We start from the raw sequence: 18,550 nt of genomic DNA, 5'->3' as shown, positions 1-18,550 counted from the left end.
AACCAACCATGAGGCCCCTTCCAGCTCTGTTCTACAGACATCGATTCTGCTTTATTGTTCGAACCAAGAGTAGTACTCCACAATTGTAAACACAGTCCACAAGTTTTCTACTCTAGACCATCTCTTTAGCAGAGAGAAGGAAATATCTGTCTTCCTTCTCCAAATCCTAACCCTACTTTGTTCTCAATAGAAATTATATTGTGTCTAAGTCTCCCAAAATGTCTCAAAAGCAAGACAAACACCCACTTCCTCTTTTGGAAACTGATGGGACCCTCTACAAATTACATGTGGAGACATCACTCTTTCCCAACCAACATAGAAACTCAAACTCTTGTCAACTTTCCTAGTATCCCAACTTGCTTTCAAGAGAAAACTAAAAACTCACTCACATGAATAAAGTATAAATGACAGTCAAGAGCTTAAAGTGTTAGCTGTCCTAGGTGGGGAATAAGCTCACAAGGAACATCGGTAAAGAGGCACATGTCAGGAGTGGGAGCCCACTTTGCCTTATACCCTGACCAGGTTTGTAGTCCTCAATGTAAAACTCTCCCACTGGGTGGGAATTCCTCCCACCCCATCAATGCCAGCCTCCCTGTGGCTTTGCATCAGGCTCCATCTCCTCATCGCAGTGTGGAACTCTATTCCTGTCTCTCCAATGTCCTCACACCCCAGTGACTCCAATGTCCTCTAGGACCAGGGAAGTTCGCACGGAACCTACCAACATCCCTGGCACCCTGACAGCCCCTTCTAGTGACAGGAGCTTAAAGTGTAGCTTAAAGAAGCAGCTTTGGACCTGGTAGTACCTAGGGCTAAATTCTGCAGTACTCAGGTGGACCATAAAATAAGGCCATATTATTAGACTTGATGTATGAATGCCACTCTCCTTTTCTTTGATTGTCCTGTTCCTGAAATCTACCTGCTCTAGAATTGCCTCCCAGATAATGTCTCTTCTAGCCTTGCTCTTCCCCCAGAGTTTCCTATTGTTTATACAAGTCCTGGGTTATTGTTCCTCCACCCAGCATTACTTAATACATCAATTAATTAGAATATAGGCTTTCCAGAGAGAGAATCGTACTTTTATCCATTTCCCCTTCCCAGACTTTGGTGACTTACATGTAGAAGTTACTCAATAAATATCTGTTGAAGGTTAATTCAACCTGAATTTCTTGTGTTCATCTACTCTTGTTACCTGTTTTGGTCCCCAAATCCTTCCCACTTCAGACATTCGGTCAGCCCATCAACAGAGGTTGTCTCGTAACATACACCAAATCTATACGGAGCTGATTTCCTATTAATTCAGTGACAAAAGATGTCACAGATCTTCAGAGTTGGAAGATTCTTTAGAAAGTATTTCATCCATTTCTTTAATAAGAGGCCATGTTACTCATCCAAGGCCACACAGCTGGGGAAGCAGCAGCAGGGCCTGGCAGGAAGATGTTCTGGTGGAAGTGAGGCCATTCATCATGTCCAAGAAGCTGTCATCTGGGTGGCCAGCGTCGGGTGAGAGGCCAACTCATACACTTGTTGGAAGGTTCCCTCTATTGGACCCTGGGCATTTCTATTTAACCCGAACACGCCTCTGCATAAGTCCAGGTATCTCCATCTGATCTTCTCCGCAGGTTATCCTCATAGGCAACTGGACGAGGGGCCCACCCCCAATACAACCAGGCTGCACAGACCCCTGCTCCCACCGCTGGGTAGCAGAGACACAGCCTCCTGCCCTATCTCACAAATCCATGGATGTGACCCATGGGAGTGACTTCCATTTAAAGTTTTGGGCAAATCTCAGAGATTGCTGTTTTCAACCACTGGGGAAGCCAAACAGTCCTACTGGCATAGAAGTAAGCCTCATTTGTTTTCTATCTGAACACATGTTTTACATCAAGAGAAGGGCTGTGGTTGGGGTAGGGAGAGCTGAAGGGAGATTCAAAGGTTCTTCAGCTCTCACAGATCTCAACCTCTTCAAAGTTTCAACCCTCAGAGCACTTAAGATGTTTCATCCCACTCAGCAGAAGTGCCTCTGCCCACACTCTCGGGTGCCACAGTGCGTGCGTGGGAACTCAGCTGTGGTCCAGAGCCAGTAAAGGAAACGGGACAGTCACCTCACTGTATTTTTCCTAGAGGATGTAATTTCTCCTTTGGGATTTGATAAGCTTCCTAAGGCACATTCACATGCACAGGGCAGGTGAGACCTGCTTGTTAGTGAGGTCACATCAAGCCTCACATGGTGATGTGTATGAATGAACTCATACTTAAAGGAATGGGCAACTCCTACCTGGGACCTTGAGCAGGTGGGTATAGGTCAGAGCCCAGAGTCAGGGTGGATAGGCAATGGGAAAGAGAGAAAAGGTTTGCTTTTAGTGGTAACCACTTTCTAGCCTCAGCATGCTCAACTGCAGACTGGAGATAATAATAATGTCCTTCTATGATATTTGGGGGGTTGACCAAATAAGATTTCTTGTAAAAGTGCTGTGCACAGGGCAGATGAGCATCAATTCTGTGACCAGGAAGGGATTCCAGTGCCATTGCCAGCTCCTGGTTGCGTTCTTTTGAGATGATGTATTTTTTTTCAAGGGAAAGGAGCAACAAGATGGTACCTGCAGTCTGTAGGACAATACAAGTCAAATTCTGGAGTAAAATTGTAGCACTTACACTGTGTGCTGAGTCATTTGTGATCAGAGGGAAACTGAAAAGTGGCATAACAGGGTGATGGACAGGCCCAGGAGAATTCACTATGAGTCTTGGGAGTGCTGCTAGCACCTCTGCTACCTCCTAGGTGGGTCATTTCACCTCCCTGGCCCAACTGTGAATTCAAGAATACCACATCCAGCACTGCACTGTGGCAAGGGCTCCTGCAGAATAATGCAAGGGAAGAGAGCTGGAAACGACAACGTACTGGTCACATGTGTGATGCCATTTGATGTGGTTTGGCTCTGTGTCCCCCCTCAAATCTCATGTTGAATTACAATTCCCAGTGTTGGAGGAGGGGCCTAGTGGGAGGTAAGTGAATCACGGGGGTGGACTTCCGCCTTGCTGTGCTTGTGATAGAGTTCACGAGATCTGGCTGTTTGAAAGTGCGTAGCACTTCCCCCTTATCTCTCTCTCTCTCCGGCGTGAAGATGTGTTAGCTTCCCCCTTCGCCTTCCGCCATGATTGCAAGTTTCCTGAGACCTCCCAGCCATGCAGCCTGTAAAGCCTGTGGAACTGCAAGTCAATTAAACCTCTTTCCTTCATAAATTACCCAGTTGCAGGTAGTTCTTTATCACAGTGTGAGAATGGACTACACATTATTGTTATTGTTAAAGGAAAAGAGGAGGGGGCAGGAGGAAGAGGAGGAAGGAAAAGGGAGAAATGAGGAAAGAGAGGGAAAGGAGAAAGAGGGAGAGAGAAAGGGGATTGCCTTTTTAAAAAAATAAACTTTTTATTTTAGAATAGTTTTAAATTTCCAGAAAAGTTGAGAATAGTCCAGAGAGTTTCCCTAGATATCACACCCAGTTTCTCTCATTGTTACTATCTTACATTAATGAGGTACCTTTGTCACAATTAACGGCCAATGTTGATGCATATTAACTAAAGTCACCCTTCATTCAGATATCCTTAGTTGACCCAGCTGTCCTTCTTCCACCATAGAACACCATGTTACACTGAGTTGTCCCATCTCCTTAGGCTTCTCTTGGCTGTGACAATTTCTTAGACTTTCCTTGTTTTTGATGACCTTGACAGTTTTGAGGAACACTAGTCAGGTATTTCGTAGAATGTCCCAACATTGGGATTTGCCTGGTGTTTTCTCCTGTGATTATTGGGAGAAGACCACAGAAGTAAAGTGCTACTTTCATCACATTCTATCAGGAGCACATCCTATCAACATGACGTCACTCTTGATGTTGACCATGATCATCTGGCTGAGGCAGTGTTTGTTGGACGTCTCCACTGTGAAGTTTCTCCCCTGCCCCCTTTCCACACTGTACGCTTTGAAAGGAAGTCACTGTGTGCAGCCCATATTTAAGGAGGGGGGAATTATGCTCCACCTCCTTGGGGGTGCAGTATTACATAAATTACCTGAAATTCCACCACTCTGGAGATGTGCCTATTCTCTGCCATTTACTTATTCATATGTATGTGATTAAATAAATATATAAATGTAAATCAGTATGGAATCATGCATATTTATTTTATACTTGGGTTATTTATAATCCAATACTACTCTATTGCTCAAATTGTTCCAGCTTAGGCCATTGAAAGCTTTTTCAAGTGGTCACTGTGTCCCCTTGACCTGTGTGTTATTGTTTGTTCTTCTGAGCACGTTCTTACTTTCTGGCCCTGTAAAATGCTCCTCCAGGCTCATTTTGTACATTCCCCGCCTGTCCTAGAATCAGTCATTTCTCCAGGAAGGCTTACTTCCTTTTATTAAATGGTATTAAGAACAGCGGGGGCGGTGGCGGGGGCGGTGGCGGTGGCGGCACAGTGACGTCAGGGCGTTGGGGCAGCTCCTGTGACAGACAGAGCTGGAGCGGCGGGGCGGTGGCAGAATCCAGCGGCCGGGAGAGTGGAATGAATCTTACTTGTTGAATATCTTCTGGTTACTAGCTGGATTCATTCGTAAAAGAATCATTTTCCGCTGTGTGGAAGACACTTAGTGTCATATTTATATTATACGTCCACGGATCAAAAAGCTTTTTGATTTCCCAAAGGAGGGACATATCACTATATGAGATAAGCTTGACATTACAGCCAAGATGGTGCTGTCCCAGAGACAACGAGATGAACTAAATCAAGCTAAAGCAGATTATCTTCGTTCAAATGGCTATGAAGAGGCATATTCAGTTTTTAAAAAGGAAGCTGAATTAGATATGAATGAAGAATTAAAGTAGGCTGGTGTTTTGGGGAAAAAAATGGACATCTGTTATTAGATTACAAAAGAAGTTTATGGAATTAGAATCAACGCTAAATGAAGCAAAAGAAGAATTTACGTCAGGTGGACCTCTTGGTCAGAAACAAGACCCAAAAGAATGGGTATTTTCTGCCAGAAAAATACACATTGAGTGGTCACAGGAGTCCAATCACTCGAGTCATTTTCCATCCTGTGTTCAGTGTTATGGTCTTTGCTTCAGAGGATGCTACAATTAAGGTGTGGGATTATGAGACTGGAGATTTTGAAAGAACTCTTAAAGGAAGGACATACAGACTCTGTACAGGACATTTCATTTGACCACAGTGGCAAGTTTCTGGCTTCCTGTTCTGCAGCTATGACCATTAAACTATGAGATTTTCAGGACTTTGAATGCATCAGAACCATGCATAGTCATGGTTCCCCATGACCATAATGTTTCCTCAGTAGTCATCATGGCCAGTGGAGATCATATAGTGTCCGCCTCAAGGGATGAAACTATAAAAATGTGGGAAGTGCAAACTGGCTACTGTGTGAAGATGTTCACAGGACAGAGAGAATGGGTACATATGGTACAACCAAATCAAGATGGCACTCTGATAGCCAGCTGTTCCAATGACCAGACTGTGCGTGTATGGGTCGTAGCAACAATGCAATGCAAGGCTGAGCTCCGAGAACATGAGCATGTGGTAGAATGCATTTCCTGGGCTCCAGAAAGCTCATATTCTTCCATCTCTGAAGCAACAGGCTCTGAGACTAAAAAAAAGTGGTAAATCTGGGCCATTCTTGCTGTCTGGATCCAGGGACAAGACTATTAAGATGTGGGATGTCAGTACTGGCACGTGCCTCATGACGCTCGTGGGTCATGGTAACTGGGTACGTGAAGTTCTGTTCAGTTCTGGGGGGAAATTTATTTTGAGTTGTGCTGATGACAAGACCCTACACGTATGGGATTACAAGAACAAGCGATGCATGAAGACCCTCAATGCGCATGAACACTTTGTTACCTCCTTGGATTTCCACAAGACGGCACCCTATGTGGTCACTGGCAGCGTAGCTCAAACAGTAAAAGTGTGGGAGTGCCGTTGATTGTTGTCTCCTTCGGCCCTTCCTCCCTCTTTTCCTCTGGATGCACTCTGATGATACCATGGCTACCCCACTGAGCTCTGTTTAAATAAATATTGTCCTTTCATGTAAATTATTCTGGATGTAGATTGAGCTTATTAAATGTTACAAAGAAAAAAAAAGAACAGCATCAAAAACTAAGACGTAAACAGTAGGTGTGCTCATTGCTACTGGGATGACACTTATTCAGGCCCTGTCAGGAGACAGAACAAGGAAATATATACCAATCCATATCTGTAAGTGTATTGTACATATCCATCTGCATCTATTTTGAGCTGAACTCGATTCCACGTTGATGTCCCCAACACTAACCACTGCCATATGAATCACTGCAACCTTTCCTGCTTGCTTGTTGGTAGCCTCCCCTCCAACAAAGAGAAACCTGGCTCCCACCATCTTCCATCCAGTGACTTCACATTTCAGAGTGTGTGACTAGTGGCTTCAGAATTTATATCCTTTTGGGAAAGAGCTTTATCTACTAGAATACAGGGTTGTGAACAGTTCCTTATGTTTTTAGTCTTACAGTCTCCACTCACTTCCAATGCCACTTGGTCAGCACGTTTTCCTCCCACCCCTTCAGTGGAATTATTTTATACATTTGTAATACAGTTAGTCTTCTGTCATACTCAGCATCCCATCTTGGAATCCCCCAACATCTTTAATTATTTTTTTAATTTGCATATGTTAAGGTTCACTCTTTGTGATGTAAAATTCCATGGGTTTTGAAAAATGCAGTGTTATGTATTCACCACCACAGTATCATACACAATAATTTTACCATTCTAAAAAAAAATCTCTTGTGCTTTGCTGACTCTACTCTTCCATCTCTACAGGCCCCTGGAAACCACTGATCCGTTTACCATCTCGATAATTCTACCTTTTCTAGAACATAATATAAATGGATAAGCTTTTTTCAGTAAACAATATCCATTTAAGTTTTATCTATGTTTTTACATAGCCTGATAGTTCATTTATTTATATCTCTGAATAGTATTCCTTTATATGCATGTACTACAGTTTATTAATCTATTCACCTACTGAAAGACATCCTGGTTTTCCAGATATTGGCGGTTATGAATAACGTTGCTACACACATTTGCATGCAGATATTTTGTGGACGTAGTTTTCAATAAATTGGGTAAACATCTAGGAGTATGCTTGCTGGTTCATACAGTAAAATAATGTTTAACTTTTTAAGAAACTTCCAAACATCTTTTAAAGTAGCTGTACTATTTTGCCTTCCCACCAGAAACGCATGTGGGTTCTTATTCTTCTAAATTCTCATAGCAATTGGTATTGTTGGTTTTTTGTATACTAGCCATTCTAATAAGTGTGTGGTGAAAGCTCATTGTTGTATTCATTTGCATTTCTTTAATGACAGATGATGTTTCACATGCTTATTTCCCATTTGTAAGATATATATATATATACATATATGTACATATGTATATGTCATATGTATACACACACACAAATATCATCTTTGGTGGTGATTTGGAGGTGTCTGTTCAGATTTATTCATTTTTTCAATTGGATTACTTATTGTCTTTTTGTTGACTTTTAAGATTTCTTAAAATATTTTGGATACAAGTTTCTTATCAGGTTCATGTTTTGCAAATATTTCTTTTCAGTCTGCAGCTTGTGTTTTCATTATCTTAACAGAATCGTTCGTAGAGCAGAAGTTTTTAATTTTAATAAAGTCCAACTTCTCTATTTTTTTTTTCTTTCATGGTTCATGGTTTTGGTCGTGTATCTAAAAATTCCTCACCAAACCCAAGGTCACATAAATTTTTTTCTTATGTTTTCTTCTAAAAGTTTTATAAATTTGCATTTTAAATTTAGGTTTATGATCCATTTAGAGTTATTTTTTGTGTAAGTTGCAAGTTCTGTGTCCAGATTCATTTAGCCTATGAACATCCAATTGTTCCAGCACCACTTGGTGAAAAGACTTCACTTGCTCCATTGAGTTGCCTTTGCGCCTCTGTCAAAAGTCAGGTTATTATATTGTGTGGGGGGGGTCTATTTCTGGCATCTCCATTTGTTGATTTATGTGTCCTTTTTTTGCCAATACCACACCATCTTGATTATTATAGCTTTATAGTAATTCTTGAAATGAAGGACTCTGAGTACTCCAACTTTGATCTTCTTCAGTATTGTGTTAGCTATTCTAGGCCTTCTGCTTGTTTATATTAATTTTAGAATCAGTTTATCAATATCTAAAAAATAACCTGCTGGGATTTTGAATTGGACTGCTCTGATCAAGTTATAAATACTTCACATCTTAACAATACCAAGTCTTCCAACAGATAAGCAGGGACTATCTTGCCATTTATTTAGATTATTTTATTTTGCCAGTATTTTCTAGCCTTTTGCCTACAGTTTCCATAGATTGTGTCAAATTTATAACTAAATACTGATTTGGGGGGATGCTATTGTAAATGGTAATGTAAATTTCATTTCAAATTCTAATTGTTCACTGTATATGGGAAAGCAATTGACTTTGGTATATTTTCTTTGTATGCTGTGTCCTTGTTATACTCACCTTTTCCAATGAGGTTTTCACCTTTTTTTGTGTGCACAGATTATTTGGCATTTCCTACATAGACAGTGTATCTACTAATAAAGACCATTTTTGTTTCTTTTTGTCCAGTCTGTATATCTTTCTTTTAATTCTTTTTCTTATTGCTGTAGCTGGGACTTCCAGTATGATGTTTGATAGGAGTGGTGAGAGAGGACATCCTTGCCTTATTCTTGATTTTAGGGGGAAAGTGCCCAGCCTCTCACCAATAAGTATGACGTTTAGTGCAGGCTTTTTGTACATGTTCTTTATCAAGTTGAAGAAATCCCCTCTGTTTCTAGTTTGCTGAGAGATTTTATTGTAGATAGGTATTGATTTTTTTCAAATACTTTCTCTAGCAGTTGATATAGTCATGTGATTTATCTTCTTTAGCCCATTGATATGGTAAATCACGTTGATTTTTGAATGTCAAACCAGCTTTGTATACATGGAATGAATCCCACTTGCTTATGTTATATAATATTACTGAATATGATTCAATAATTTTTTCAAAGATTTTTTTGTATGTATGATTATGAGAGATATTGGTCTGTAGTTTTTCCTTTCTTAAAATGTCATTAGCAGGTTTTAGTGTTAGGGTAATATACTGTGCTATGGTCTGAATGTTTGTGTTCCCCCAAATTCATATGTTGGAATTCTAACTTCCAAGGTGATTGTATTAAGAAGTGGGGCCTTTGGGAAGTAATTAGATCTGAGGGCAGAGCCCTCATGAATGGGTGATCCCTTGTAGAAGAGACCTAAATGCCCTTATAGTAGAGGCCTAAGGGAGACTCCTCATCCCCTCCACCATGTGAGGACACAGCTAGAAGGAACCATTTATGAAGCAGAGAGCAGGCCCTCACTGGATACCAAATCTGCCAGTGCCTTGCTCATGGACCTCCCAACCTTCAGAATTGTGAAAAATAAATTTCTATTGTTTATGAGCCACCCAGTTTGTGTGGTGTTCTGTTACAGCAGCCTAAATAGACTAAGATAACTGGCCTCATAAAATGAGTTTGGAAGCAATGCCTCTGCCTCTATTTTTTGGAAGATATTGTGGAGAATTGTTATTATTTCCTCTTTAAGTATTCTGTTGAAAGTACCAGTGAAACTATCTGAGCCTAGTGCTCTCTTTTCTGGAAGGTTTTAAATTATTCAATCTCTTCGAATACAAGACTACTCTCTTTGGGGGGTTTTAATAGTTTGTGTCTTTCAAGGAATTGTTGCACTTCACCTTAATTATATTTATGAGCATAAAGTCGTTTGTTGTATTACTTAATTAACCTTTTAATGTCTATGGGATCAGTTGTGATGACCTCTCTTTTGTTTCTAATGTTAATAATTTGTGTCTTTTCTCTCTTCATTGGCCTGACTAAATGTTTATCAATTTTATTGATCTTTTCCAAGAACCAGGTTTTGTTTTATGATTTTTCTCTACTGTTTTCCTGTTTACAATTTTATTAATTTCTGTTCTAATTTTTAATTACTTATATTATTTTCCTTGCTTTAGGCTTAAATTAAATTAGGCCTCTTTCTTTAGTTTCCTAAGATGGAAACCTGAATGATTGACTGTAGATCTTTTTTTTCTAATAAATATATGTGTTTAACATTATAAATTCCCATCGTTCTGCTTTTTGTCACTATAGGTTAGTTTGCATTTTTAAAAATTTTATGTAAATGAAATCATGCTGCTTGTATGTTTTTTCCTCTGCTTTCTTTCGCTCAGCAAAATTGTTCTCAGATTCATCCATATCCTTGCACGTATCAATAGTCTTTCTTTTCTTTCTTTTTTAGATAGAGTCTCACTCTGTCACCCAAGCTGGAGTGCAGTGATGTAATCACAACTCACTGCAGCCTTGACCTCCTGTGCTCAAGCAATCCTCCCACCTTGGCCTCCTGAGTAGCTGGGACTACAGGTGTGCACCTCCACACCCTGCTAATTTTTTTTTCTTTTCTTTCTTTCTTTTTTTTTTTTTTTTTTTTTTTTTTGAGACACAGTCTCTCTCTGTCGCCCGCCCAGGCTGGAGTGCAGTGGCGTGATCTCGGCTCACTGAAACCTCCACCTCCTGGGTTCAAGCAATTTTCCTGCCTCAGCCTTCCCAGTAGCTGGGATTACAAGTGTGCACCACCACACCTGGCTAATTTTTTGTATTTTTAGTAGAGATGGGGTTTCACCATGTTGCCCAGACTGGTCTCAAACTCCTGAGCTCAAGTGATCTGCCTCAACCTCCCAAAGTGCTGGTATTACAGATGTGAGCCACTGCCCAGCTGTCTGTTTCTTCTTATTGCTTGATAGTACTCCATTATATGGATATGCCACAGTCCATTTATCTGTTGCTATACCTTTGGATCATTTTCAGTTTTAAGTGATTGAAAATAAAGCTGTTATTAACAATCATGTAAGAATGTTTGTGTGGACAAATGCTTTCATTTCTCTTGAGTAAATACTTAGGAGTGGAATGGCTGAGTAATATAGTAAATGTATGTTTAACTTTTAAGAAACTGCCTATCTGTTCTCCAAAGTGGAGGTACCATGTTGCATTCTTACCAGCAACATATAAGAGTTCCAGTTCCTCCACATCCACACCAACACTGGGTGTGGTCAGTATTTTTAACTTTAGACATTGTAATTCAGACTGAACACATGAATGTGGTATGTTATTTAAGTTTTATTTAATTCCTCTCAGGAATACTTTGTAGTTTTCAGTATACAGGTCTTCCCCATCCTTTGTCAGGTTTATCCTAAGTATTTTATATTTCTGATACTATTATAAATGGCACTCTCTATTTCACTTTCTGATTGTTCATTGTTAATCATATAAATGAAATTGACTTTTTAAATATTGATATAACAGCTTGTACCCTTTCTAAATTCACTTAAGAGTTCTAGTATCTTTTCGTAGATTTACATATTTTTGCCATTTTTTGTTTGTTTCATGAAAGAGGATATATTTGGTCTCTACTACTCCTTTTGGCCTTAATTGAAAATTAGGAGGATATGCTTTTTAAAAGTATATCTTTCTAAGGTCAGTTAGCTCATGGATGGAGTGGTTATTTGAAATCAGGGCATGGTGGCAGCAAGAGCCAGCAGGCATGGAAACAGTGAGTCTGGTCTGCTCTGGCGGTGGCCCATAAGAGGAAAATTCTTAGAACACTCTGCCCTAGTAATGAGAGCAAGATATGTGAGGACTGGCTTGGGAGTCCCTTCTGTGGATGAGAGTGTTAAACCCCATGATGATTTAGTGTCCATCCTTAAGGGATGCTTGCCAAGGTGTGAGACAACCATGTAATGGGATACTCTGCAGTCACTAAACCAGATGGCAAAAAGGTCATTGGCATGGAAAACGCTTGTGGGTTATGACTGCATTAGTTTTCTAATGTTGCATTAAATACGTAGTCATGAATATGATTGCTCTTTGTAAGCACAGGCTCTGAGGCGTAGGCACAGAATGTTGGGGGTGATATTTAAAGTTCTGCCTTTATACAATTGCCAAATAAAAATTGGCATGATTCAAAACACTATGTGCAATAGAGTAACATCTTTATAAGAAAAAAAGTGTATACAGTAAAAAATTATGGGCAGTGTTTGTTCTTTACCCTCCAAGATTTTTTACCATAAACATGTATCACTAGGATACTGTGAACAGCTTACATGAAACCTAAACTGTTACAAATCCATTGGTAAGATGGAACTCAAGGTGCATTTTCCCATAGACACAATGTTTTTGGGGTGATTGGAGCCCTGTGACTTTCCACAAAAGATTTTAATAATAAGACTCTATGCCCCAGGCCTTATTTCTAGTGGGCAGTAATTTCAAGTTTAATTCAAGATGCCAGGAATAAATGGCTGTGTCTCCCTCACTCACCGACCCATGAAGAGGCATCAGTGGTCCAGGGGGCTGGTGACCAGGAGTTGTTCACATTACATCGACATAAGAAAATGCCACTCTCTATGTTCACAAGAACGTATGTTCCACTCTAGGAGAGGAGGGGCAGAGCCCCCTCACAGCTGCTGCACACTGGGGTTGGCCTCTTCACAGGCATGTCTGTGTGTGTGTGTGTGTGTGTGTGTGTGTATGCATGTGCAAAAATGTGTACACATGAGCACATGAGGGGACATATCAGTATGCACATATGTATGTGGCAGGTGATCTGCATCCATTTATGTTGCCTCTTTTCCCAGAAGAAGAAAAGAGTCCACCAAGAAAGTTTTTGTTTGAGAGTATAGGTTTTACTGCAGGTATCGTGAGACGTCTTTGAGAGGGTTTTCTTTCCCTGTCCCGACCCCTCCCCTCTCTCATCTGCCATTCTCTCCAGCCTCACTCTGTGTGGTCAGTGACTGATTAAATAAACTGTGGAGCATCCACTCCATAGAGTCCTACTCAGCAAGAAAAGGGGGCATTGGATAATGATGTGCCCAACAGTGTGGACAAATCTCCAGAGAATTGTGCTGAGCAAAAAAGACATGCACACCATGAGTCTATTATTCCTGAAATGACAACATTATAAAAATGAAGAACAGATTATTGGTTGCCAGGGGTTAAGGAGAAGAGGATGGAAGGAGGTATGGCTATAAAAAGGCAGCAAGAGGAACCCTGTGGTGATGGATACACAGACCCTACATGTGGGATAAGATTGCATGGAACTAAATACACATGCATGTGTGCACATACACACAATGAGGACAAGTAAAAGTATATCAATGCCAATATTCTGGCAGTGCTATTATACTATCATATAAGATGTTATCTTTAGGGGAAACTGGATAAAGGGCACACAATATATTTTCTGATTTATTTCCTAAAACTGCAGAATAATTTACAATGATCTCCAGATAAAAAAGCTTAATTTTGGCCTGGGCATGGTGGTTCACACCTGTAATCCCAGCACTTTGGGAGGCCAAGGCAGGAGGATCGCTTGAGCCCAGGAGTTTGAGACAAGCCTGGGCAACACAGCAAGACATTACCTCTACAAAAGTAAAAAAAAAAAAAAAAAAAAAATAGCATGATGTATTGGCGTGTGCCTCTGGTTCCAGCAACTTGAGAGGCTGAGTTGGGAGGATTGCTTAAGCCCAGATAGTTGAGGCTGCAGTGAGCCATGTTTGAGCCACTGAACTTCAGCCTGAGTGGGAGAGTCAAACCGTGTCTCAAAACAAACAAACAAACAAAAAGATAATTATAGTAAAAAAAACAAAACAAAACAAAACAAAGCTTAATTTTTAAAAAGTGAGACAGAAATAAATATTTTTCTCAAACAAAAACTGAGGGAATTCCTAGCGAGTAGATCTGTCCTAAGGACAGCTTTGCAGAAGCTCTTCAGGCAGAAGGAAAACCTTATTAGTCAGAAACTGGGGTCAGCATCAGGCAGAGATGCAGGGCAGAGAAAGCATAAATGAAGGTAAAATAAGATTGTTTGTTTTGCTTATTTTTTTAATTTAATTCTTTTTTTATTGAGGTAAAATATACATATATGATTTACCATCTTTACCATTTTAAGTGTATTGTTCAATGGTAATAAATACATTGTGTTCCTTTTTTTCCCTACTTCCCCTACTCTCTTCTTTATAGTCCTTATTCTTTATTGATCTAAATTACTAATTATGGTTTTGCAGCTTTCTTCTTATGTTTTGGAGCCAATTTTTGTTCAAGTGCCAAGCATGTTTTTTTGAAACCTTGCAGAGCTGGGGTAGGCCTTATGCCCATGGGTGGGTGGCTGGAAGGGCCTGGAAAGAACCCTGATGACACATGGTTCTCCCAGGGTACCCCTGCCTCTCCCAGCCATGGACTCCAGTCTCTCTGAGAAGCCATAACAGCTTTTGTTAGAGGGAACCACTGATGCCTTTAGCATGTGGGTGTTGACTAGGGCTATGGGCACGAGTGACAGATGCAAGGGCATTGGAGTCAGGCCGACGTGAGTCCAAACCCCAGCTCTGCCTCTTAGTAGCTATGTGATCTTGGGCAGTTTACTTAACCTCTCTGGTCTCCAGTCTCATATGCAATAATACTTTTCAGGGCAGCTGTTGTCAGTTACAGGACCTAACACATGGGATAGACGCCATCACATAATGGATGCTGTTCATTTCCTTCCCTATTATGATATGTATCACTGTTCCTTCCAGTGAGTAGACAGTTGCCACACTCACATCGGAGACTCCCTTCCTTATCAACTTTCATAGGTAAGAGCTGCAGTGCTCCATCCTCTCCTGAGAGTTTATTCTCTGCAGGGAGGCAAACATAACTATCACTTCTCAGTTGTCCTCCAAACTTAGGTGAGGATCCAGTTTTGTAGGAGATCTTGCAGCTTAAGAAAACAGGTCTAAATCCAAGCAGCCTGATGAAACAATAACCCCACCTTCTTCCATTCCCCAAATCCCTTTGAGAGTAGGCGCATTGTGTTGCCTTCCTGGTGGTTCCAAAAACTGGACCTCTGGACTTTAATGCAATTCCATAGTCCATTCTTTGTCCAGCAGTCAAAATGGTGTCTTTAGATATTTAAAATAAGTTAGCAAGGATTAAAAAGCTCCCATGCCTGACCCAGCCTCCTGTCTCTCCACTCTCCCCACGGCTTACACTGTCCCAGCCACGCTCATCTTGACAAGTTTCTCAACTTGACAAACTCATTCCACCTCAGGGCCTTTGCACTTGTTGGTCCTGCTGCTGGAAGGCTCTGCCCCTGATCTGAGTATGCAAGCCCCTCATCATCCTGTCCCAGCTCCAGGATCGCCCCAGCAGGCAGCCTTCCCTGAACACTGTTGAAAGGAGAATCCCTCCCTCCTCCTCCCTTGGCAGCCCTCTTAATTTCTCCGTTTGCCCCCCAGCATTCACCACAATCTAAAACCACCTCACTCATTTACATGCTTTCTTGAGTTTTCTCCATTTCCTCCTTCAGGAACATCAGCTCCATGGGACTAAGACTGAGAAATCCCTGGTGCCCTGATCTAGGCCCAGCACTCAATTTGGGTGAGTCCCAACATCTGTTTATAAATGAATGACTGTCCCTTCCCTCCCTGGCAAGGGGACTCACACCCTGCAACAGCAACTCTGGTCCCTGACCCCCCTGGAGAGCTATCTGTGGATCCCAAGCCATTCCCAGACCACATAGCTGGTAGCTGGCACAGGGGGAAGCATGCCAGGGTCCAGTGACCCCAGACAGTCACTTAGGATGTGATATGGTTTGGCTGTGTCCCCATCCAAATCTCAACTTGAATTGTATCTCCCAGAATTCCCACGTGTTGTGGGAGGGACCCAGGGGTGAGGCAATTGAATCACGGGGGCCGGTCTTTCCTGTGTTATTCTCGTGATAGTTTATAAGTCTCACGAGATCTGATGGGTTTATCAGGGGTTTCCACTTTTGCTTTTTCCTCATTATTCTCTTGCCGCTGCCATGTAAGAAGCACCTTTCATCTCCTGCCATGATTCTGAGGCCTCCACAGCCATGTGGAACTGTAAGTCCAATTAAACCTCTTTTTGTTCCCAGTTTCAGGTATGTCTTTATCAGCAGCGAGAAAATGAACTAATACAGAATGTTAGCCCCAAGGATAACATTTTTGCAAGCTCAGCTGGCAGACCTGGGCAGGAGATTCTTTTCTTCTCTTCTTCTTTTTTTTTTTTTTTTTTTTAATTTTTATATTATATAGAGAAGGGTCTCACTATGTTGCCCAGGCTGGTCTCGAACTCCTGGGCTCAAGCGATCTGCCACTTGGCCTCCCAAAGTGATGGGATTACAGGCATGAGCCATCGTGCCTGGCCATGAAGGTTCTGAATAAGGAGTAACGGGGCATGTCTCCGCTCATATGCAGCCATGTAGCTTGATGGCTTGGGATTAGGGAGCAGTGCTAATTCAGCAGACACCAAGGCAAAGAAATTACACCTAGGGAAGATTTACTTCTTATCCTCTGCATCCCACGTCACCCCCACCCCCGCAGCTGAGCTGCACCCCACGCTCCCAGCAGCCCTCACGCTGAGGAATAAGCAGCTCAGCTGCCTCTCCCGCATCCTGCCGAGCTGCAGCCAAGACCAGAGGGACTTTCCCCACCCCCACCACACATGTGTGTCTATCCACAGAGGAACATCTATCAGGGGCTCCTGGAGAGAAATGACTATTCCATAAAGATTTCATTTTTGTTGGAGTCTATCCACAGCTCTATATAGTCATAAAAATTTAATAGGAAACTTCCATTAAAAAAAAGAGGCATAATTAAAAAGAAATAGGGACAGCTCCAGCAGAGGTTGAAGATTAAAGACCAAGAGGCCCAGCACAGATAGGGGAATTTTATGAGCTACCAAAGAAAGAAAAACATACCACACAGAAAATGCATGCAGTAGAGACGGTCCTGCCACTTTGAGTGAGGTGAGCCAACCAGACCGGGGTGCCATTCTCTGAAGATGGGGGCAGGCACTCAGGCCGTGCGTGACACAGTAGTGCTCAAGAAACACTGCAGCTGCAAGTATTGGGAGCCAGTGAGATGTCAAGTCTCCACTGCCGGACAGCCCTTCCCTTGTTGGATCCACAGAAGTCTGAGGCTCAGGACAAAGATAAACCTCTGAAATTTCATGGCCTGAGGAGTTGAGTTGTTACCCTCGTGGTCATAGGGCTGGAGGAAAAGCTTTTAACTAACCTCTGGGGGACTGGATCCTTAGCCAACATTCAACCAAAACACTCAACTTCAAGGCACCAACTTGCTTTTCATTAGACTATTTTCTCTTTTTTTTTTTTTTTTTTTTGAGACGGAGTCTCGCTCTGTCACCCAGGCTGGAGTGCAGTGGCGCAGTCTCAGCTCACTGCAAGCTCCACCTCCCGGGTTCACGCCACTCTCCTGCCTCAGCCTCCCGAGTAGCTGGGACTACAGGCGCCCGCTACCACGCCTGGCTAATTTTTTTGTATTTTTAGTAGAGGCAGGGTTTCACCGTGTTGGCCAGGATGGTCTCAATCTCCTGACCTCGTGATCCGCCCCCTCGGCCTCCCAAAGTGCTGTGATTACAGGCGTGAGCCACCACGCCCGGCCTCATTAGACTATTTTTCTTATTACAAATACAATAGATGTTCCTTGTAGAAATTTTGGAAATACAGAAAAGCAAAATGAAGATTAAAACTGACTGTCATCTTTTTACCTATCTATATGCATCTATCACCTTGACATTTTTGCTTCCCAATCTTTGGAAAAATACAGGTCATAGAGAAGAAAATAAGAAAATAACGGGCTTGGATACTAGAAATCTGGGCAGGATAAGGGGAAAACTGCCATCCAAAGCAAACCAGAGACACAAAATGGCTGAGTTGTGGACAGAGCTTAGCGCTTACAGAGCAATCCTGCCCATCAGAATCCCAGGTAGCTCAAAGGAGAAACTGAGGCTTAAACAATGGGGGTGGGAAGGGAAGAAATGCAGAGAGATCCTCGGGGTTTTACAACCAAAAAGAAACAGTAGATTTGATCACCTCTCTGCAAAGCCCATGGGTATGTGTACATTTCTGTCCCCATTTCCAAATTCGACACAGTCGGTGATGATGGTGGCTTCTGGAGTCAGCACTCTTTGCCCCATCTAAGCTATGACTGTGGTGGTGGTACCCACGTTTCTGGAGATAGGGTCACTGCTTTACCTGCAGTACTGGGGGCTGGGAGCCACGAGCCCTCAGGGGTCATTCCTAAAGAGAACAGTGAGCCCCAGATATCCATAAACATACTTTCACAACTGGGAGGAGGCAGCTCTTGTTATTGCTACTATCTTGTTATATCATCACCATCATCATCATTATCATCATCACGATGATGCTGAAGATGGCAATCAGAGTAAGTGAGCAGTGCCTTAGACCAGGGCTGAACCACTTCTTTGGGCATAAGAGAGATTTAGAAAACAATAAAAAGTGCTTTCCAGTGACTTATTTTCCAGTAAAACTGAACATAGCTATGTTGAGTCCTAAGGGGGAAGATTTGACTCGTCTTATGACTTAAGAGCTCCTAATTTTTGGATAGAGGATCATCT

At 41.9% G+C, this 18,550-nt stretch overlaps 1 pseudogene; it reads left to right on the top strand.

Moving 5' to 3' along the window:
- The first annotated feature begins 4,552 nt into the window (after positions 1-4,552).
- LOC100974916 (platelet-activating factor acetylhydrolase IB subunit beta-like) lies at positions 4,553-6,089 on the top strand (annotated as a pseudogene).
- Positions 6,090-18,550: the final 12,461 nt, after the last annotated feature.

This window comes from Pan paniscus, chromosome 12, assembly GCF_029289425.2.
Source record: "Pan paniscus chromosome 12, NHGRI_mPanPan1-v2.0_pri, whole genome shotgun sequence".
In the NCBI taxonomy this organism is placed as follows: domain Eukaryota; kingdom Metazoa; phylum Chordata; class Mammalia; order Primates; family Hominidae; genus Pan; species Pan paniscus.
Note: the sequence above shows the minus strand (reverse complement) of the source record. Positions and strands in the feature narration are given on the sequence as shown.